The sequence below is a fragment of the Manis javanica genome, chromosome 13 (genome assembly GCF_040802235.1).
Source record: "Manis javanica isolate MJ-LG chromosome 13, MJ_LKY, whole genome shotgun sequence".
In the NCBI taxonomy this organism is placed as follows: Eukaryota; Metazoa; Chordata; class Mammalia; order Pholidota; family Manidae; genus Manis; species Manis javanica.
The window spans coordinates 37111694-37134945 of record NC_133168.1 but is presented as its reverse complement, the minus strand read 5'-3'; the positions used below and the strand labels follow the sequence as shown (position 1 = coordinate 37134945).

The following is a 23252-nucleotide window of genomic DNA, read 5'->3' as shown; positions in this document are numbered from 1 at the left end:
CAATGTCTACCAGCCAATACTAAAAATGTGGATTGGTCTGAAATTCAGATAACTACATGACTTCTCAAGATCCATGTAACTTCTTAAAAGTCCTTAATGTTTCACGAAATGTTTCATAAACATAATAACTTTTAAAAAAGCTCGGAAAAAGGTGGTTTAGATGATCGGTTTTATAAATTATAGTTCTTATAAATATCAGTATCTTTTCAAACATGCAGAGTCTTCATAGAAAACATACTACATAAATTTCAAAGGTAGTATCACCTATAAGAAAATCTTTTAAAAATTATTTATTTCTATAAAGTATTTGTTATAAAATAAAAAAAACACTTTACTGCTTACTTATGGCTAAAGAACTCTTAAACACTTGTAGTAGATAATTAGGACAGAAAGATTTCAAAATGTAAAAAAAGAGTCCAATACTTAGTAAGCAGGAAAAAATCAAACATGCCTCTTAATTTTATCTCTATAACTATTATCACTTCAATATACATACATATGGATGCATGCCTTGCCTTCAATTTTAAAACAAAGAAATCAAACTCTCAAAAGGAATGTATTGTAAGTAAGAAATTTGGAAAGCAATGTATAAACCAAAGTCCACTTAGTAAAAACTCAAATACACAGGTATTGTGTACCATTTTAGGAGGCAAAATAGAAAAATTAACATGACTGACTGTTAAAATCATGACTACAATTAGCAAGCCAATTCTACATATGCAAATCTAAATATATAAATAACAGGTAAAGGACTCACCATCATCAGAGGCATTGACCTTATTATCTCCTCAGACAAAATATGAACATTTTCTTACCTTCCAGTTATGTAACAATTGTCGCCAAATTATCAGTTTTCATAAATAACACTTTTTTTAGAAAAGACCATTTGAAGGATACTAGTTCACCTCATAAATATTCTTTCCTTTGTATTATACCTAGTCCAAATACTCATTCCTTCTCCTTCTAATATTAAACTGAAAAATACAAAATCCTTTAAAAAATAATCTGCTAAATATTATTTCATAACTTGTTTCCTTGAAGAGCTGTGAAGTATAGCTTACTCAAAGTCTTTTCTTTAAGATACATATCTATTAATAAAAATTTCTAGTTGAAATAATTGTTTTCCCTCTTATTTTTAGCATACTTTTCAATGCTTTAAAGCCAGTTTTGTAGTCATCTCATGTACTTATCAATAAACATAGAACAGAATAGCCATGTAAGGTTGTGAAAGAATTTTATGAACTAAGTTTGAACCCATAACATGCTCCGGGTCTGGTAAAAGATCAACAAATTATGGTACAGGTTTTAAAGTCATGATTGCATTTCAGATGAAATGTGGCTAAATCATAAACTCTGAAAACTGGAATGGTAAGTATTAATCAGAAGGCATACCAACTCATACATATGTTTTTGAATTCGCCATTTATTTTTTTGCCCCCAGAAACTTTACCATTATATCTTTACCAGATTTTGAGTTTCTCTTAGTATTGTAGTCATTCTTACCCTTGGATTCACAAAGATACTGTTCAAAAGCAGTAGAAGGATATCCCCGAAATTTACCCACCTTTTTTCTTTCTAACATCTTACTGGTAAGACAATAGAATTAGATTGAGAATTTATTAATAATCTATTCTTTTGGCAGCAGAATATTAGTAGATGGGGAATAAGATGTTCTAACATAAAAAGTACAATGGGAAAGCACAAGTCACTCTGAATGAGTTACTTCTGCAATTCTACAACTAATAGTAGATCTGGATGAAAAACATTAATCTTTTGAAAGTTTCAATAAATGAAAAGAAGAAAAGAAGATAACTAAAACACTAAGATACATAAACATCCAATGACAGTGGTTGCCTCCAAGGAGAGTCATTCATGCAGTGGAGTTACCAATAGAAGGGAAACTTCTCACTGCGTATCTCTTGATTTTGTATATGTGCAGATATTCTCTAGTCAATAAAGAAAACAATTCTCTTACTAAGGAAAGAATATATTCCCCTCAATCTTTAAAAATATATGATAAGGAGACTTAAAATAGAGTCTGGAGGAGGGTTTTTTCCTCTACATAAATTTGAGAAGGCCCAAACAGCATTTTTGGTTGTTGTAAGTGTAAGGCTGGAGGCACTAGAGGGAGAAGGGCGAGGACAATGCAGGCAGAGCAGAGACAGCACCAAGTAGCTCTGTGCCATATGGGGAAGGAACGAACAGCTCTTCCTGGATTCCAGTCCCATGATGTGCCGATAAACCCCAGATGCAGACCCCCTCCATCCAGAAGGAGGAGACCTCTGGCTGTCCATCACCCGACCCTGAGCCAATAAAAAATTCCCCACATACCCCTAGCATGGCCCACTTACCCCTCCCTTCCCTGTTCTCTTAAAAACTCCCCGCCTCCCCTCCTGGGCGCGACTTCTCCGGCCTGTGATAGCCAGACCGGGAAACTTCGCCTGGGAATTGTGCTCAAATAAACTGCCTGGCCCTTAGTTGCCTCTCTTCGCCTGCTTATTTCAGTTGGAATTTATCTTACATTTGGTGCCAAAACCCAGGAAGGACCGTGAGCATGGGGCCCCGACCAGCCACTGGCGGCCCTGCCCCCTCCTTCCCCGACCTAGGACCTCAGTCTGCTCTCCGCTGCGTGGACTATTTTCCGATGAGTCCCTCAGTTTCCCCCGGTCTGTTTCCCTTCCTAACTCCATTTCACCTGGTCCATCCAAAATCGTAGCTACGCCCAAGTTGGGGTATCCAGGATACCTGGGCATCCAGGATACCTGCCCCTGGCCCTGCGGTGTGGGAGATGTCCCTCACCCGCGCTCCCAGGATGTCTCTCCTGACTTGGCGCGCTTGGGACACTGGGCTCTCCTCTCAGCAGGATTAGTTGGGGAGTCATGCAGACATGGGGAACCAGCCCTCAAAAGAGGAGGCTCAGACCCCATTGCGGTGTCTCATTTCTAATCTGGCTATTCTATATTTGTCCCGGGAAGGTCGCAAATGGAAGCTAGTCTTCCTTTGCTTTCAGGCTGGGCCTCAGTATCCCTTGGACAACCAATCTCACTGGCCCCCTGAGGGAACTTTCGATTTTGGTCTCTTCACCGACTTAACTAATTATTGCCACCAGAGCAGAAAGTGGGGTGAAATCCCACATGTGCAGGCTTTTTGGACTCTGTGCACCCACCCAGATTTGTGTGTTAAGTGTTCTCCTTCCCAAGTTTTGTTAGCCCAGGCCTCCGCCAAGGACTGCCGATCTCTACCCCTCCTATTACTGGGAGGCTCTTCTCTGACGGACTCGGCAGAAGGTCTCGGCTACCACCTTCTCGGTCCTCTAGGCCCACCGTGGGGGCCAGCTCCCTTCCTCAATGTTCATATTCTCCACCTTGTTCCAGTTCTCTTCTGGTCTCTCCTCCATCTTATTCCCCTTCTCTTCCGGTCTCTCCTCCATCTTGTTCCCCTTCTCTTCCGGTCTCTCCTCCATCTTGTTCCCCTTCTCTTCTGGTTTCTCCTCCACCTTGTTCCCCTTCTCTTCCAGTCACATCGCCATCTTGCTCCACAGGTGCTGACTCCACTTTGGATAAAACAGATAAAACTCCCCCACATCCTAGTCCTCTGCCTTCAAGTTCTGCATCGATTCCCAGGTTGTATCCCCCACTACCAAGGTCGCCTCCTCCATCCCCTCCTTCAAACCTGCCACTGTCTAACTCACCATGGCTGGTGCCCAAATGGTCTAGCCCTCCTGTAACCTGCTCTAAGTCACAGCAGTTGTAAGCTCATGTGATGGCTCCTCTGAGGGAGGTGGCTGGAGCTGAAGGGGTAGTGCAGGTTCATGTTCCCTTTTCCCTGGCAGACTTGTCCCAAGTAGAACAGTGATTGGGGTCCTTTTCCTCCAACCCCTTAATGTTCGCTAAACAGTTAAAATATCTCACTTGAGCTTACAAGCTCACTTGGCACAATGTACATGTAGTCCTCCAATCCACTCTAACCCCAGAGGAATATGACTGTGTCACAGCGGCAGCACAGCACTGTGCCAATGAGGCCCATGCCACAGATGAATGGGAACCTATGGGCAGAGAAGCTATTCCTCTACAAGAACCCCTGTGGGATTATAATTCTCCCAAGGGTGAAGCATGCTGGGATCGCATGGTTCACTACTTATTGGCAGGTATGAATTCAACTGCCCAAAAGGCTATCAATTATGATAAGCTTAGAGAAATTACCCAGAAACTTGATGAAAACCCATCAGAATTCTTCAAGCACCTCAAGGAAACCCTAGGGGATTTTACTAGGATTGACCTGGCCTCACTCAGCATTAGGTTCCTCTCTCCTGGCCATGCATTTTACAATTCAGTCAGCTCCCGATATCAGGCGCAAGCTTAAAAAGGCTGAGGATGGTCCCCAGACCCCTCTAGGAGACCTGGTAGATATGGCATTTAAAGTTTTTCATGCCCAAGAGGATGAGAGCGAGAGGAGGTCAGCTGCCCAAATGGCAGAACAGACTCGTGCCATAACAGCTGCTCTGCGGCCAGCTCGTGGAGATAGTTGGGGGTGTCCATGAAGATCAACTCGAACCTCTGGGCCCTTGGTTTTGGTGGCAAAGAAGGGCACTGGGCACAGAAGTGCCCCAACCAACCATGCAGACCGACCAGACCATGCCCCAGCTGCGGTAAGTGAGGTCAATGGAAAGTAGACTATCCACTAGGGGGTTGCTCTCCTCCAGCAGCAGAGCCCCACAGGGGGCAGACACCCTTGAAGGACTACCCTTCAGACCTGCTGGGCATCCTCAAAGATTGAAGATGCCTGGACTCGGACACCCCAATCACTCTCGCCGAGCCCAGGGCCAAGCTGTGGCTAGCAGATAAGCCCATCTCCTTCTTGGTGGACACAGGGGCTACCTACTCTGTTCTCCCCTCCTTTAAAGGGCCTTTAAACCCTGCCAAGGTCTCCATAGTTGGGGTCATGGGAACCCTCTCCAAGCCTTTAGAGACGGGCCCGGTGGCCTGCACTTTCCAAGGCATCCCGTTTACCCATTCCTTTCTGGTCATGCCTTCCTGTCCTACCCCTCTGTTAGGACAAGATTTGCTCTATAAATTAGGAGCCTCTATTTCCCTCCCACCTTTTGAATGCTTAGGTTCCCTCATTGCTTTAGTCAGTGAAGGAGGATTGGACGACAGTGACCTGAGTCTCCCAACTCCTTGGACTGCTGTCAATCCGGTCATGTGGAACATCTCCACCCCTGTGGTGGCAACCCACCACACCCCGGTTTTAATACACCTTAAGGACCCATCCCACTTCCCTTCTTGGCCTCAATTTCTTATTTCACAGGCTCACCGAAGGGGACTACAGCCTATTGTTAATTGTCTGCTCTCACAGGGGCTTTTAGTGCCAGCTAACTCTCCATGCAATACTCCCATCTTGTCGGTAAAAAAGCCTTCTGGAGTGTATTGCCTTGTTCAGGACCTCTGAATAATTAACGAGACTGTTATTCCCTTACACCCAGTGGTGCCTAATTCATATATTCTTCTGTCTCGAGTCCCTTCCGGTACCTCTCATTTTACTGTACTGGACCTTAAAGATGCCTTTTTCACTATACCTCTCCACTCAGACTCGCAGCCGCTATTTGCCTTTACATGGGAAGATCCTGACACCTGTCAATCTAGACTATTGACCTGGACAGTTCTACCTCAAGGTTTTAGAGATAGTCCCCATCTTTTTGGACAGGCCCTGGTGGAGGAACTGTCGAAACATTCAACGGGCAAGAGTACTCTCCTCCAATATGTGGATGATCTTTTACTTTGCAGCCCCTCAAAAGAAGCCTCAGTTCTGGACACCACATCCTTCTTAATTTCCTGGCATACATGGGACATAGGGTATCCCCTGCTAAAGCACAGCTGTCTCTACCCCAGGTTACATATATCGGGCTAACTCTAACACCCACCACTAAAGCCCTAATGGCAGACTGAGTGGCTGCGGTTAAAGCTCTTCTGCCACCTACTTCAGGAGCCGAGATACTATCCTTTCTAGGATTGGTGGGGTTTTTCAGACACTGGGTGCCTAACTTTGCCATTCTGGCCAGACTGCTCTAGGCGGCTGCCACAGAGACTCCTACTGGGCTGCTAACTTCACCCACTGAGGTAGCTTCTGCTTTCAATCAGTTGTGGGATAAGTTGCTCTCATCCCCCCCCATTAATGCTCCCCAACTTAACTAAGCCCTTTACCCTATATACAGCAGAGAGGGCAGGGGTGGCCAACGGAGTGCTGGTACAGCTAGTGGGGCCGGGGTGCTGTCCCATTGCCTTTCTCTCCAAACAGTTGCATACCACCATCATAGGGTGGCAGCCTTGCCTCCGAGCCCTGGCAACTGCGGGAAATCTGGACCGATAAGCCCTGAAATTAACTCTCCAACAGCCCATTACTGTGTATTCCCCACACCGGTTACAAGATCTTTTGAGTCATAAATCCCTGGCCTCCTTGAGTCCTTCAAGGGTACAGGAATTCCACCTTGTTTATTGAACATCCACAGGTAACCCTACAAGTCTCTCCACCCCTTAACCTAGCCTCCTTGCTTCCTGTCAGCGATCAGGTGGATCAGCCCACTCATTCCTGTGTAGAGATTGTAGAAGCTCTTAGAAAACCTAGAGAGGGCCTACAAGAATTTAGAGACAGAGTAGGTAGCTCTTGTGTCCCTCGAAAACTGTAACTTGACCTTTTTCATAGATGGAAGCTCGGTGAAGGGGAGTGATGGGGTGTGAAGGGCGGCCTATGCAGTGGTGACTGTCACAAGTGACCGAAGCAAATCTACTCTCATCTGGGACCACCTCCCAGAAAGCCAAATTAGTGGCTCTTACCCGGGCATTACAGCTGACAGCTGGGAAGAGGGCCACAATTTATACTGACTCTAAATATACCTTCCTAATTACACACACTCATGCTGCGATTTGGAAGCAAAGAGGCTTCCTTACCACCAAGGGAACCCCAATCACCAATGGCAGGGCTATCAGCTGCCTGCTACAGGCCCTACAGGACCCCAAAGAGGTGGCCATCGTGCACTGTAAGGGACATCAGACTGGAAACGATCCAGTAATCAGAGGTAATGCATTGGCAGACACCATGGCCTGACAGTTAACATCAGGGTCTAGCCAACCCTCTGTGCTGTTTCTTTCCTCCTCTCTACTACCCCAATACCCCGATGATGAATGGTGACTGCTTCTACATCAAGGGGGGGATGTTGGGAGACCAGGGATGGATATACCTCGGGGATAAATTGCCTTCCCCCAAGCCCAAGGCAGAGATATCCAAAATTCATCAGTTTCTACACATTGGGCCGGAGGTCATGCACCGGTTTCTCTCCCCCATATTTGCTCCTTATGATCTCCGCAAGGCAATAGATCAGGTGCACCAGACCTGCACTACTTGTCATCGCGTCTCGTCTCAAGGTGCTCTGAAGACTCGGATAGCCCTCCACCAGATGAGAGGAACAATCCCCGAACAGGACTGGCAGGTCGATTTCACCCACATGCCTAAGCATAAAAAGCTCCAGTATTTACTAGTTCTGGTTGACACCTTTTCAGAGTGGATTGAAGCTTTCCCTACCAGCCAGGAAACAGCTCCAGTAGTGGCACAAACATTGGTAGTGCATATCATCCCCTGCTTTGTACTGCCTGCCTCGCTACAGTCGGACAACAGGCCTGCTTTCGTCTCTCGGGTCACGCAGCTAACAGCCGAGGTTCTCAACATCACCTGGAACCTCCATATACCCTATCACCCCCAATCGTCGGGTAAGGTCGAAAGGGCTAACAGTCTCCTAAAAGATCAACTAACTAAGCTGTTTCTAGAGGTAAAGCTCTCGTGGCCCGATCTTCTCCCATCGCTCTTGCTTGGCTGTGTGCTGCCCCCTGGGGACCAGCTGGACTAAGCGCATTTGAGCTGATGTATGGCAGGCCCTTCTTACTAAATGCAGGCCTGCCCACTACCTCTCCTCTTTTGGCCTCCTACCTTCCTTACACTGTTGAGAAACCTTCTTAGGGAACACGCAGACCAGCTCCTACCCCAACCTATGTCATCCAACAACCCAAGAGAAGTAGTGATCATTCAGCCAGGAGACGAGGTACTCCTAAGAGAACTCCAGCCACAATCTCTCCAACCCCACTGGATAGGGCCTTATACAGTAATCCTCACTATGCCCTCAGCAGTTAAACTACACGGGCATTCCTCTTGATATCACTTTTCTAGGCTCAAACGGGCACCCAGACACGATGATTGGGTGTCTTGGGAGGTGGGTCCTCTTATGCTGTGGGTTAGTCGTGTCAAGTACAACCAGCCAGATAAATAGCACAGTAGTTCCAAGGCAGAGTTATTCTGCATGGAAGTTTAAGCTCCAACTAACTCTTTGGGGAATCAATCGAGAAGTAGGCACCCAAAGTTGCCCACGTGTAGGTTGTCAGGCACTGATTCAGATACCGGTACACACAGACATCTTAAACACTTTCTCAAACCCTACGCTGTGCATTCCGTATGACCAGATCTCTCATACATGTATTTCCTAGTCCTACATGTATGGGGGATATCATACTGAATTAGATACATGTAGAGTTCATGCGGTAGAAAAAACAGCAAGAGGAGTCTCTGACAACATGTTCTTCAGAATACAAGATAAGCTATACATTACCATTAGTGACCCATGGGATCCATGCTGGGAAAAAGGAGTACAAGGCAAGCTATACGATAGTTACCAAGCCTCCCCACAGGGCACAGTATATATTAAGAGAGAATGGACCACTGTAAATCCCACTCTCACAGAGGTTCTAAACACCCAGGCACAGATATCAAGTAATATTCTACAAACAGAACAGGCACTAAAACAGAATATTCAGTTGGACCCCTACCCCAACTCCTTACGACCAGCAGGAGCACCTGTTTCCTGAGTCGGAGTCATTGGAGAAACAGTGCTATTTCTTAATGCTTCACATATCCTCAGCAATGTGTTTGTTTCCTCTGTGCCTCCCTCCAATGCCCCCTGGTGGCGGCAGTTCCCGTTAGTTTTGTCCAGGCTCAACCAGTAAACTCTAAAAAGACTGCGGCCTCCCTTTATGTGAGGTAATGATGTGGAAAATAATCCTTAAGCCCGACGCTCGACATAAGACCAGGGCCACCAGAAAACGGCACGAGGAACTATCGTCCCCACTCACCTGCTACCTGACCCAGTGTTCCACCATCTCAGAATTGTCAATGGGAAGCCAATGCTGACAACGGGTAACTGTAGACACTCCAATCTCCCTTCAAGAGGGTGGGTTTTTCTGGTGCAACAATACCCTTACCCAGTGTATCAGCAGCACCACAGTAGAGCCCTGCTTTTCAGTGATGCTAGTTCCCCAATTGACATTATACAACAAACCTGAGGTAAAGCAGGCGATAGATGGATGGTCTATGTATCCAGAAGCTAGGCAAAAGAGGGCTGTCTTCCTACCCGTACTAGTAGGAGTAAGTTGGGTCACTGCAGTAGCCGTGGCTGCCACAGGGGCAGGAGTGTTAGGCCACAGCCTAGTCAGTTCTCAAAGTCTCGCAAGTCAACTGGCAGCATTAGATGAGAGAGTGAGCCTGACCCTGGGAGAAACCTCAACCTCTCTTATTTCCCTCCAGCGGCATCTTACTTCCCTTGCCCAAGTCACCCTTCAAAATAGGCAGGCTCTAGATATGCTTACTGCAGAAAAGGGTGGAACTGTATTTTCTTGCAGGAAGAATGCTGCTACTATATCAATGAGTCTGGGGTTGTAGAACAAAAAAACTACAAGAACTACAAAAAGACCTCCACAAAACATGAGTACCTGAAGGCAGCTCTTATGGGTGGCTTCAGTCCCCCTTGATGGCCTGGCTAATGCCTCTGCTGGGCCCCTTCATAATAGTTTGTGGTTTACTCTTAATTGCCTCATGTGTTTTCAAGTTCCTTCAACAGCGCATGGCAGAAATATCACACATAAAGGTCAATCAACTGTTGCTGCACTAGTACTCGCCCCTCCTGACTGAGCCTCTTCCAGCCGTCAACCAGCCTTAAACTGTACCCCCCACCACAACACCTCTTGTCAGCCAGAACTAGCCAGATTGAGTCATCGCCCATTATGACCAAAAGGCTGGAATGTAAGGCTGGAGGCACTAGAGGGAGAAGGGCAAGGACAATGCAGGCAGAGCAGAGACAGCACCAAGCAGCTCTGTGCCGTATGAGAAAGGAACAAACAGCTCTTCGTGTATTCCAGTCCCATGATGTGCTGACAAACCCCGGATGCAGACCCCCTCCATCCAGAAGGAGGAGACCTCTGGCTGTCCATCACCTAACCCTGAGCCAATAAAAAATTCCCCACATACCCCTAGCATGGCCCACTTACCCCTCCCTTCCCTGTTCTCTTAAAAACTCCCTGCCTCCCCTCCTGGGCGTGACTTCCCTGGCCTGTGATAGCCAGACCGGGAAACCTCACCTGGGAATTGCGCTCAAATAAACTGCCTGGCCCTTTGGTGCCTCTCTTCACCTACTTATTTTGGTTGGAATTTATCTTACAGTAAGTCCATTTGAATTTGTTAATAACCTGCCAAGAAAAAGAAAAAAGGAACTGTCACTTTATATTTATTTTCCTCTTTAGCTAGTCTCTATCATAACATAAATATTTTCAACAGGATTCTTACAAGATATAAAACATGTTCATAATAAAGGGTACCATGGGAAACTTATTTCTATATACTTTAAAAAGAGTATTAATATTTTTAACCATGAAAAGAATACATTATACAAATTTGGGAGGCAAGGAATTTAGGGTCAAACTTGTGGGTAAAATTGAAACATTTCCAGAATATCTCACCTGGTTTTAGTATATCTGCATATCAATAGGCGTTCAGAGGTGGAAAGAAGTATGGCTTTAGTGCATTTGCATCTTTCCTCAGGGGTGGAGAAGTTCATCTCCATATCAATAGGTGATTACCTGGGCAGAGGGCTTATCTGTACCTGAGAGGTGAAGGGGAGGGCTGGTGTGGTGGCTGCTGGGGCAGAGAAGATGGCCTGGGACTGCAGTTTGTGAGCAATAAATGGGTTTGTTCCGGTGATGGACTCTGTAGCCAGCAAGGCATGGTACACAGAAGCCAGTTGCTTCAAGGTGACCCGGACCTCAGCTCCTTTCAATGGTTGTGGCCAGGCTCCAGCCGGCAGCAAGAGCAACAGCTCTTACCTGGTTTTGGTTTTTAGAGGTATTTTGCCCCAGGACTTCCTTTCCCCAGCCTTACAGTTGGCGTAAATCAGCAGGGTTCCTGTGAATGCGGAACCTGTCATAATGGGTGCAACCTTTGGGAGGGCCGCCCCTAGAAATGATGGGGAGAAGTGGCGCTTGTGCTGAGGGACATGTGTCTACACTCATGTCGTCATGGAGGTGCCACCACCGCTGCTGGCCACATTGACCCCGGCCCGTGGCCCGAGCCTAAAGCTACTGCTTCTGCCACTGCTGTTGCTCTTGCTGCTGGCTGGAGCCTGGCCATAACCATTGAAAGGAGCTGAGGTCCAGGTCACCTTGAAGCAACTGGCTGCTGTGTTCCACGCCTTGCTGGCTACAGAGCCCATCACTGGAACAGCTCCGACCAAGTTAATAACCTCCTATTCCATTGCGGGGTAGGTATAAGACTGGACCCAAAGGCCATGGAATGGCATGACACAGACACCTCAAAAGACAATGTGGGCCCATCAGTGTGGCTTGTCTTTCACCTTTGAAGAAGTCAGCCAAGCCCGGAACGAGTGCCCTGCATGTTGTGCAGATCAGCAAACCACCAAAAGGGGCCTAGATGGTCTCTCTGCAGCCTATGGTCGGTTGCCACTTACTGAGAGAGATCGAGGTACCCACTTTATTGGACATGTGTTGCAAGGATGGGTGCAGCAATTAGGAGAGTAAAATGGACGTGGCCCTGGACATTTCAACACATGGATCGGTGATGGCTGGCTCTACCGGCACCTTGGGGAAAAGGCCTAGAAGCTGGCCTTCTGTGTATTCCTGTTATAACAGCAAATTGGCCTCCAACAATCACGGTTATTTGCTTCTACGGTCTTTGTGTCCTGGATGCGCCCCCTGGCTGCAGTTGCCGCGTGATGGCTGGAATGGACGAGCTTTGGACTTAATCTGCATGGGACTTTGAACCTAGCCAAATCCTCTGGCTTGAGAATTATAATTGTGTTGCTGTTGTTAAGAAAATAATGTTTAAAGAGAGGCTTGACTTTGTCTAATATTTGGTAAAAGTTTTGTGAGCAATCTAGCATGATTGTTAGGAATGAGTAAACAAGTGTAGAAACGTATTTTTGTGCTTAGTGAGAGATTTTGCTGTGAAGGAACCTAGCTGAATCCTCTGGCTTGAGAATTATGATTGTGTTGCTGTTGTTAAGAAAATAATGTTTAAAGAGAGGCTTGACTTTGTCTAATGTTTGGTAAAAGTTTGTGAGCAATCTAGCATGATAGGAATGAGTAAACAAGTGTAGAAATGTGTTTTGTGCTTAGTGAGAGACTGTGCTGTAAAGTACATTTACTTAATCTGCATAGGCTGAATCCTGTGGCTTGAGGATTATCAAGATTTTATTGCTGTTGCTATTGCATGTTACCAGATTGGTCTGAAGAAGGGGCTCGAGTAAATTGTAAGGCGAGATTTCTGGACGGGTGGATTGTGGGTAAAATTGAGACATTTCCAGAATATCTCGGCTGGCTTTAGTATATCTGCATATCAATAGGCGTTCAGAGGTAGAAAGAAATATGGCTTTAGTGCATTTGCATCTTTCCTCGGGGGTGGAGAAATTCATCTCTATATCAGTGGGTGATTACCTGGGCAACAGAGGGCTTATCTGTACCTCAGAGGTGAGGGGGAGGGCTGGTGTGGTGGCTGCTGGAGCAGAGAAGAAAGACGGCCTGGGACTGCAGTTTCTGAGCAATATATAGGTTTTTAAACTTTATCCCTTTGACTGATTTTGGTTTTTAGAGGTATTTTGCCCTGGGATTTCCTTTCCCCGGACTTATAAACTGAATGAACATCAGTTGTTGAACAGAGATGCTGTTTCTAATAGACTGTCTTAGTATTCTGAATCTACAGCCTGTTAGAAATATAAAGAATCTAGGTTTAAAAAGTCCATATTTGGGTATGACATCAGCAAAAATGGTGGAGAAGGGAAGTCTGGGGCCTTTCCCTCCCCTGGAAAACAAAAATACTTGCAAACTCTTCAGAATCAACTTATCAGAACTATCAAAGATAGTCCAAAGTTTACAGTAACCAAGAAAACTTTTAACTGGGAAAGCACTGAAATGTGATAGGAGAGCTTATCCCTGGAAGTATAACTTACCCCTGACCCAACTCCCTCCCTAATCTGGCAGCAGCCTTGAAGACAAAAGCTAGAGTTCACATTATGAGTTCCTGGTTACAGAAGAGTTAAGGAAACTTTGCTTCCAAGGAATTCTTTGTCTGTTTTGACCTGAGTGCTCCCTGAAAGACTGATTCAAGGGGCTTCCCTTTGTTTTGCCTAACTGGGAATTCTCTCATTGGGATCATCAGCTGGTTTCTTATCAAAAACCAGAGGACAGAAAGCAAAGAGGATATAGCTTAGGTGCTGTAGGAAAAAAATTCCAGCAAAACAATCCTTCAAAAAAATGAAGGAGAAAGTAAAAGATTTCCAGAACAACAAAAGCTGAGGAAATTCACCACCAGAAGACCTGCTTTACAAGACTGAACTAAAGGAGCCCTTCAGGCTGAAATGAAAGGACAATAAACAATAACTCAAAACCATATCAAGAAATAAACAATACTGTTAAGAATAACTACATAGGTGAATATAAAAAAACCAGTATTATTGTACTTTTGGTTTGCAATTTCTTTTTTTCTACGTGATTTATAAGGCAAACACATAAAGCGATAATTATAAATCTACGAAGTATAATGACATTTGTGACAATTATAAAAAAACTGAAAATGGGGTAGGGCAGAGATGCACAGAAGCAGAATTTTTGTATATGTGAGGCTAAATTAGTATTAATCTAACAAATTTTTTTGTAAGTTTAAGATGTTACTTGTACTTCCTAGGTTAACTATTAAGAAAACTAAAACACATACAGAAAAGTAAATGAGAAGAAAACCCATATGGCATATTACAAAAATAAGTCAATTAACCACAAAAGAAGACAAGAGGAAGGAATTGAGTAACAAAAAATGAAGACATAGAAAACAACAAAATGGCAGAAGTCCTTCTTTAGTATTTATATTAGTGTAAATGGATTAAACTCTCAAGCTACAAGACAGTTACTGGCCCAATGCATTAAAAATGAACAATAATCCACAAGCATCCATAATGAAAGGCTTTAGATTGAAAGGCATAATAGGTTGAAAGTAAAAGGATTATAAAAAACTATTCCATGCAAGTAACAGCCCAGAAGAATAGCTGTACTAATATCAGACAAACAGGTTTTAAGTTAAAAATTGTTTTAAGAGACAAAGACCATTATATATTGATTGAAAAGTCAATCCATCATGAAGACACAACACTTATAAACTTGTAAAAGTACAGCAAAATATACAAGCAAAAACTGACACAATTGAAGGGAGAAGTAGACATTATATAGAGTTGTAGACAGACAGTTGTACATAAATCAATACACTGTTTTAAATAATAGATAGAACACCTAAACAGAAGAACAGTAAAAAAGAGGTTTTCAGCAACACTATAAATCAGCTAAATAGAAAAGACACTATACAACACTCACTTGATAACAGCAGGATATTCTTCCCAAGTGCACATGGAACATTTTCCACAATACATACTATGTTAGAGCACAAAGCAAATCTGATATATTCTAAAAGACTGAAATCACACAAAATATCTTCTCTGACTTCAGTGGAATTAAACTAAAAATCACTAATAGAAAACTGGAGAATTCACAAGTGTGTGGAAGTTAATTAACATACTCAAACAACCAAGGTGTTGAAAAAATATAAGGAAATTACTTTGAAATAATGAAACATAACGTACTAAAACTTGTGGGATGCAGTGGAAGCAATGCTCAGAGGAAAACTTATAGTTCTAAACAGCTACATAAGAAAGATCACAAATCAGTAACTTAAACCTCTATCTTAAGAAACCATAAAAATTAGAGCAAACTAAATTCAAAACTAAAAGGAAATAATAAAGAGCAAAGATAAATGAAACAGAGAATAGAAAAACACTACAGAAAATGAACTAAATCACAAGTTGATTCTTTGAAAAAAATTAACAAATTAACACACCTTTACCTAGACTGATAAAGGATGAGTCAAATTAGAAGTAAAAGTGGGGATATGACAACTGATCTTTTAGAAATAAAAGTAATTACAAGAGAATACTATATGAACAGTTGTAAGTCAACAAACTGGATGACCCAGAAGAAATGAAGAATTTTTTAGAGACACATAAACTACCTGATTCAAGAAGAAATACAAAATCTAAATAGACCTCTAACAAGTAAAGCTATTGAATCAGTAATCAAAAACAATCCAACAAAAAAAGCTCCGCATGAGATGGCTTCATTGGTCAAGTCTACCAAACATTAAAGAAGAATTAAATCCTTTTCAAAATCTTCTAGGAAATAGAAGAGAACATTTCCTACCTTTTTTTATGAGCCAGCATTACCCTGATATCCTAAGCCACAGACATCACAAATACAGATAAATATTACTAATGAATGCACATGCAAATATCTTCAGAAAAATTCCAGGAAACTGAATCCAGTAGCATATAAAAGGATTATTTACCATGAACTAATAGGATTTATCCCAGGATGCAAAAATGGTTCAGTATACAAATAAGATATCACACTAATAGGATGAATGGGAAAAAACATGTGATTATGTCGTGATGTATAAAAAGCATTTAACAGAATGCAACACACTTTCATGATAAAAACACTTATCAAACTAGGAATATAAGGAAATACTTGAACATAGTAAGGAGCATTTATGTAAGACCCACAGCTAACATGTCAATGGTGAAGTGAAGTGGAAGGTTTTACCCCATAAACAGAAACAAGACACCTGTTTCTGCTACTTTTATGCAGCATTGTACCAGAAACTCTAGCTAGATCAATTAGGTAGAAGAAATAAAAGGCATCCAAATTAGAAAGCAAAAAGTGAAACTATCATTATTCACAGATGACATGACCTTATATATTAAAATGCAAAAATATCCACAAAAAAAATTAGTACTAATAAGTGAATTCAAAAAAGGTGCAGGATACAAGATCAACACATGAAAATCAATTTTATTTCTATACACTACCAATGAAAAAGTCAAAAAAGAAATCCAGGAACAATTTTATCTAAAATAGGACACATTTAGCCAAGGAGGTACAACGAGGTATACTGCAAACTAAAAAATATTGTTGAAAAAATTAATGAAGACCTATATTAAAAGATATGTCATGTTCATGGATGGAAGGCTTAATACTAAGACAGCAATACTCCCCAAAGTGATCTACAGTTTCAATGCAACCTCTATCAAAATGCCAACCGTCTTTTTGCAGAAATGGGTAAGTTAATCCTAAAATTCATATGGAATTGCAAGGAGCCCTGAATAGCTAAAACCTTGAAGAAAGAAAGAAAAGGAAATTAAAGAACTCATACCTCTTGATTTCAAAACTTATTACAAAGCTATGTAATCAAAACACTATAGTACTAGTATAAGGATCTATGTTTAGATCAATGGAACAGAACTGAGAATCTAGAAATAAACCACACATGTATGGTCAACTACTTCCAATAGAAGTGTCAAGATGATTCAATTGGGAAAGAACAGTCATTTCAAAAAATCATGCTGGTATAAGTAGATGTCCATATGTACCTCACATAAGAAAATTAACTCAAAATGGATAAAAAATGCTAACATGAGAGCTAAAGTGATAAGACTATAAGAACTCTAACTTTAAAACTCTTAAAACTAGGAAGAAAACATAAGGGTGAATATTCATGACCTCAGATTTGGCAATGATTTCTTACATATGACACCAAAAGCACAAGGAACAAAAGAAAAATATAAATTGTATTTCATTAAATTAACAATTTTTGGCAAATCAGCAGACACTATCAAGAGAGTGAAGACACATAGAGAATGCAAAAGTATGTAAATCACATATTTTATAAGAATCTGTCCAAAATATACTAAGAACTTACATCTCAACAACAAAAAGACAAACAACTGAATTTAAAAATATGCAAGAGACTTAATAGACATTTCTCCAAAGATATATAAATGGCCAACAAATATAAAAAGATGTCTAATGTCATTAGGAAATGCAAATCAAAGTAAAAGGAGATACCACCTAACACTCACTAGGATGTCTGAAATCAAAATAACAGATATTAACAAGTATTGGTTAGAATGTAGAGAAACTGAAACCCTCCTAGATTGCTGGTGGGAATGTAAAATGGTGCAGCTGCTACAGAAAACAGTTTGATGGTTCCTAAAAAGATAAAGATAGAGTCACCATGTGACCCAGCAATTCCACTCATAGGTATATACCTAAAAAGAATTGAAAACTTATTCAAAACAAAAACTTGAACAAGAGTGTTCATAGGAATAGTATTTACAGTACTTAAAAGGTGGAAAAAACCCAAATGACCATCAAATAATGAATTAATGAACTAACCATGGAGCATTATTCAGCAATGAAAAGACAGAAGTGGAGATGCATGCTACAATATGGCTGAACCTTGAATAATATGCTAAGTGAAAGAAGCTAGACAGAGAAGGTTACATATTATATGATTCCATTTAAATGAAATGTCCCAGAAAAGAGAAATCCATAGGGACAGAAAGCAAATTACTGGTTTCCAAGGGCTGGGCAATAGGGAAATGAGATGTAATGGCCTAATGGGTATTGGGGTTTCTGTTTGGGGTGATAAGTTCTGGAACTAGTCGTGATGGTTGCAAAACACAGCAACTATACTTAATGCTACTGAATTGTATATTTTAAAATGATTAAAATGGTAAATTTTATTTTATCCCTATTTTACCACACACAAAAAAATCTATAAGTTTTTCTATAAAGAATCTAAAACCATAGCTCATTTAGAAATAAAATAGTACACTGATTTTCTATAGCAGGAGTTGACAAACTTTTTCAGTAAATATTTTAGGCTTTGCAGGCTTTTCTCTGTCACAGATACTTAACTCTGCTGATGTGGCATGAAAGCAACCAGACATTAAGCAAACAAATGGGTGTGACTGTTCCAAAACAACTTAATTCACTAAAACATAAATCAGGCCAAATTTGACCTGAGGACCATAGTTGGCCAAGGGGCACTGTATGCTGTTCTTTTTTATCTGTATTAATGTGGTTTATTATGAGAAAGTATAAATCTCTTCCTGTCCAAATTTGCTATATTATAAATTAAATTAAAACAAAGCTGTGTTAGTATATAAACTCTATAATAGTAAAAGTTTAACATTTATTGATAAATGAGTTAGAATAAAACAAAACTTATTCAAACAGAATTGATAAAAACATACATTAAGAGGAATTTTACACTTAAGCATTAACTAAATGTGACTTTCAACATGAACTGACAATTCATAATTTTTTATAAGCTAGTAACTTTTTTCCTTTTGTCCAACTAAAGTGAGAGTATCAGGTAGCTTACTTGACATAACTTCCTTTTAACTAGCTTTCTCAAATTTTAAATGAAACTTTCAAATTTTCAAACTTTCTAAGCCTACTCCTTTTCTGAAATTACGTTTATAACTAGCATTACATAGCTGGGTACTGTTTGTTCTTCATTAAAGTTTAATTTTTTAATTTAGTTTTAGTAATGATTAAAAGCTCCATAGGACATATAAAGGAATTAAACGAACGCTTACTATTTCATTTGAGATATTAACAAATAATAAAAACGACCTAGAGACAAAGAACAAAGGTAAAAAGAAACAAAGTGCTCAGTCTACAAACCATATAATCAGCCCCCAAAAAATCTCAAATTGAAAATTTAGGAGATGCTTTTAACAACATGAACTTCAAAAATAACTCTGGTATTCAAATCATATTTTCTTTTATAGCTCAGCTAAGTTCTCAAATACTATGAAACATTAGCTTTGGATAATGCCAAAGTAAATGAGATTATAGCGAGTGGTTCAGTGGCCTGAACATACTAGGTACTAAATGTTAGTTGAATGACTATGCTGAGAGATCACTTCTATCCACAGAAAACTACTCTCTCTAAAAGAATAAAACATCTTTTGCAAACTAGTGTTTAAAAATTGATTCTTCCTATTCAATTCCTCAGCTTGGAGAGAATGGCACAGAAATGATAATAAATTTTCTTTTCAACCATCTTCTCAATTAGGTTTTCCTTTTTACTACTTGCCACTGGCATTTAGCCTAAATAAAAGTCCTCTTAAGGAATGATAACCAAGATGGATAAAGAGACCTATCTTTCAAATAATTTTATGTCATTTCTGTAAAGAACCTTACATTATAGGGTAATTTCTTTTTTTATTTTGGTATCATTAATATACAATTACATGAGCAACACTGTGGTTACTAGATTCCCCCCATTATCAAGTCCCCACCATATACCCCATTACTAGGGTAATTTCTTAAAAAAAAAAAACCTGAAGTATTTGAAAAAGAAACCAATAGTTAAGTCATTTCAGGTAAATTCTAATTTTTAAAGAAAAATTTCTTATAACTTGATCTTTGAACATTTCAAAGTCAAATATAAAAATCTGACATACTAAACATACTATATATTTATGTATTAAAGATTTCCTGCTTTAGCAACATTTAAATTTTATCATATTAAGAACTATTATGTATCTTTGTTTTTTTTTTTTTTTGAGAGGGCATCTCTCATATTTATTGATCAATTGGTTGTTAACAACAATAAAATTCAGTATAGGGGGGGTCAATGCTCAATGTACAATCATTAATCCATCTCAAGCCTAATTGTCATCAGTCTCCAATCTTCTGAAGCATAACGAACAAGTTCTTACATGGTGAACAAATTCTTACATAGTGAATAAATTCTTACATGGTGAACAGTACAAGGGCATTCATCACAGAAACTTTCGGTTTTGATCACGCATTATGAACTATAAACAATCAGGTCAAATATGAATATTCGTTTGATTTTTGTACTTGATTTATATGTTGATCCCACATTTCTCCCTTTATTATTATTATTATTTTTATTTTTAATAAAATGCTGAAGTGGTAGGTAGATGCAAGATAAAGGTAGAAAACATAGTTTAGTGCTGTAAGAGGGCAAATGTAGATGATCAGGTGTGTGCCTATGGACTAAGTATTAATCCAGCTAGACAAGGACAGCAAGACATCCACGGACGCAGAAGATTTCTCTCAAAGCAGGGGGGGTGAGGTTCTGAGCCTCACCTCTGTTGATCCCCAAATTCTCACCTGATGGCCCCCCTGCGACTGTGCCTGTCTTAGGTTGTTCCTCCCTTGAGGAATCTTACCCGTCTCTGGCTAACCAGTCATCTTCCGGGGCCATACAGGGAAATGTAAAGTTGGTAAGTGAGAGAGAAGCCATATTGTTTGAAAAGGTTAGCTTTTTACTTCTTTGCGGATTTATGCCCTGTGGCTTCTATGCCGAGCACTTGTCTCGAGGTATCTTTACCACCTGGAGAAATTATGATACTCGGTAAATTCGATATGAGGGACGAATTCTATTTAAGGGTTGTAATTAGGAAGGAAGAAGAAAAGCTATAGATGTAGCATATGGAAGGAAACATGGGAGGATTGATTATTTCTTTGACATATCTTCTTGTAGAGTACCTTAAGTATGTATAGGTTTTAAACACTAATTTGCACACACATATTAATAGGAATACGGTGACATAAACAAAACAAATCTATAATTACCATCCATCTCCAGTGAAGCCAAGAAAACCATTTAAGCACCCTAGGCATTTGTGAAAATTTGTCTATGATGTGATGGATATTGTCCAACTGTACTTGAACAGTGTGAGAGAAATCAGACAAATTAAAGCAACCCATTTCTGGGATCTGTTCACATCCCATATGTTCTTTTAACCGTAGATAGTCTATAGTCATGAGATTTTGGAGTGCTACAACTTGCACCCGTCCCAACTCCTGGTTGAGTTCCAACAGTACAGATCCGGTCAAATTCGTTGTCTCACTGTAGGCACATGCCAGCCTAGACATCTCCCTCCTCATTCCAATGGCAAGTCCAGGAGACGGTGGGCTGGATGCAGCCACAACCGCAGGATCATCCGGAACCCTGTGGAGGCTTTTTGATGATCATCCGCCGGCACAAGTCCTCCAGAGAGTGCTGATGCCGGAAGATCCTCCTCATATCGTATCTTAGTTCATTTTCTGGGTATCCAAGCTAGGCATTGATCTTCTGCATAGAAGCAAACAGACCCTTTGCCCACACTTTGACATGCCCTCTATACCACTGTGCAGAACTCATTGGAGGTCAGCACACAGTAACTGCATTTTTTTTTTTTTTAAGAGAAAGGAATATTATCAGAAAAGAGTACCTCCATAGCTGATCATCTGACACCCTTTAAGTGATCAACATTAAGGATATTTAAAACATGCGTTGATCTTTGATTTACCAATAGATTTATCCTATCAAGGAGTAATCCCTCTTTTCTTTCATTTTTTTTTAAATTTATAATCTACACTTACATGAAGAATACTATGTTTACTATGCTCTCCCCTATATCAGGTCCCCCCTAACAACCACATTACGGTTACTGTCCATCAGCTTAGCAAAATGTTGTAGAGTCCCTACTTGTCCTCCCTGTGTTGTGCAGCCCACCCTCCCCTTTCTCCCTCCCCCCCATGCATGCTAATCTTAATACCCCCATTCTTCATCCCCCCCTTATCCCTCCCTGCCCACCCATCCTCCCAGGTTCCTTTCCCTTTGGTACCTGTCAGTCCAATTTTGGGTTCTGTAATTCCGCTGCTGTTTTGTTCCTTCAGTTTTTCCTTTGTTCCTATACTCCTCAGATGAGTGAAATCATTTGGTATTTCTCTTTCTCCACTTGGCTTATTTCACTGAGCATAATACTCTCCAGCTCCATCCATGTTGCTGCAAATGGTTGGATTTTTCCACTTCTTATGGCTGAGTAGTATTCCATTGTGTATATGTACCACATCTTCTTTATCCATTCATCTACTGATGGACATTTAGGTTGCTTCCAATTCTTGGCTATTGTAAATAGTGCTGCGATAAACATAGGGGTGCATCTGTCTTTCTCAAACTTGATTGCTGCCTTCTTAGGGTAAATTCCTAGGAGTGGAATTCCTGGGTCAAATGGTAGGTCTGTTTTGAGCATTTTGATGAACCTCAATACTGATTTCCACAATGGTTGAATTTACATTCCCACCAGCAGTGCAGGAGGGTTCCCCTTTCTCCACAGCCTCGCCAACATTTGTTGTTGTTTGTCTTTTGGATGGCAGCTATCCTTACTGGTGTGAGGTGATACCTCATTGTAGTTTTAATTTGCATTTCTCTGATAATTAGCGATGTGGAGCATCTTTTCATGTGTCTGTTGGCCATCTGTATTTCTTTTTGAGCGAACTGTCTGTTCAGTTCCTCTGCCCATTTTTTCATTGGGTTATTTGTTTTTTGTTTGTTGAGGCGTGTGAGCTCTTTATATATTCTGGATGTCAAGCCTTTATCGGATCTGTCATTATCAAATATATTCTCCCATACTGTAGGGTTCCTTTTTGTTCTACTGATGGTGTCTTTTGCTGTACAGAAGCTTTTCAGCTTAATATAATCCCACTTGCTCATTTTTGCTGTTGTTTTCCTTGCCCGGGGAGATATGTTCAAGAAGAGGTCACTCATGTTTATGTCTAAGACATTTTTGCCTATGTTTTTTTCCACGAGTTTAATGGTTTCATGCCTTACATTCAGGTCTTTGATCCATTTTGAGTTTACCTTTGTATATGGGGTTAGACAATGGTCCAGTTTCATTCTCCTACATGTAGCTGTCCAGTTTTGCCAGCACCATCTGTTGAAGAGACTGTCATTTTGCCATTGTATGTCCATGGCTACTTTATCAAATATTAATTGACCATATATGTTTGGGTTAATTTCTGGAGTCTCTAATGTGTTCCACTGGTCTGTGGCTCTGTTCTTGTGCCAGTACCAAATTGTCTTGATTACTATGGCTTTGTAGTAGAGCTTGAAGTTGGGGAGTGAGATTCCCCCTACTTTATTCTTTTTCAGGATTGCTTTGGCTATTCGGGGTCATT

The 23252-nt window shown here is 41.1% G+C and overlaps 1 protein-coding gene across 6 annotated transcripts in view; it reads right to left on the bottom strand.

Annotated features, from left to right (window-relative positions):
* The window catches only part of KPNA5 (karyopherin subunit alpha 5), a 60051-nt gene that overhangs the window by 24256 nt on the left and 12543 nt on the right, over positions 1 to 23252 (bottom strand). For 5 of the 6 annotated variants that reach the window (XR_012124172.1, XR_012124173.1, XR_005054487.2 and 2 more), the window contains one exon: positions 10452 to 10559. The exons of the other annotated variant lie outside the window; for it this stretch is intronic. The gene's annotated coding sequence lies outside the window, so the exon portion shown is untranslated. The remainder of the gene's footprint in view (positions 1 to 10451; positions 10560 to 23252) is intronic. 6 annotated transcript variants of the gene reach the window in all.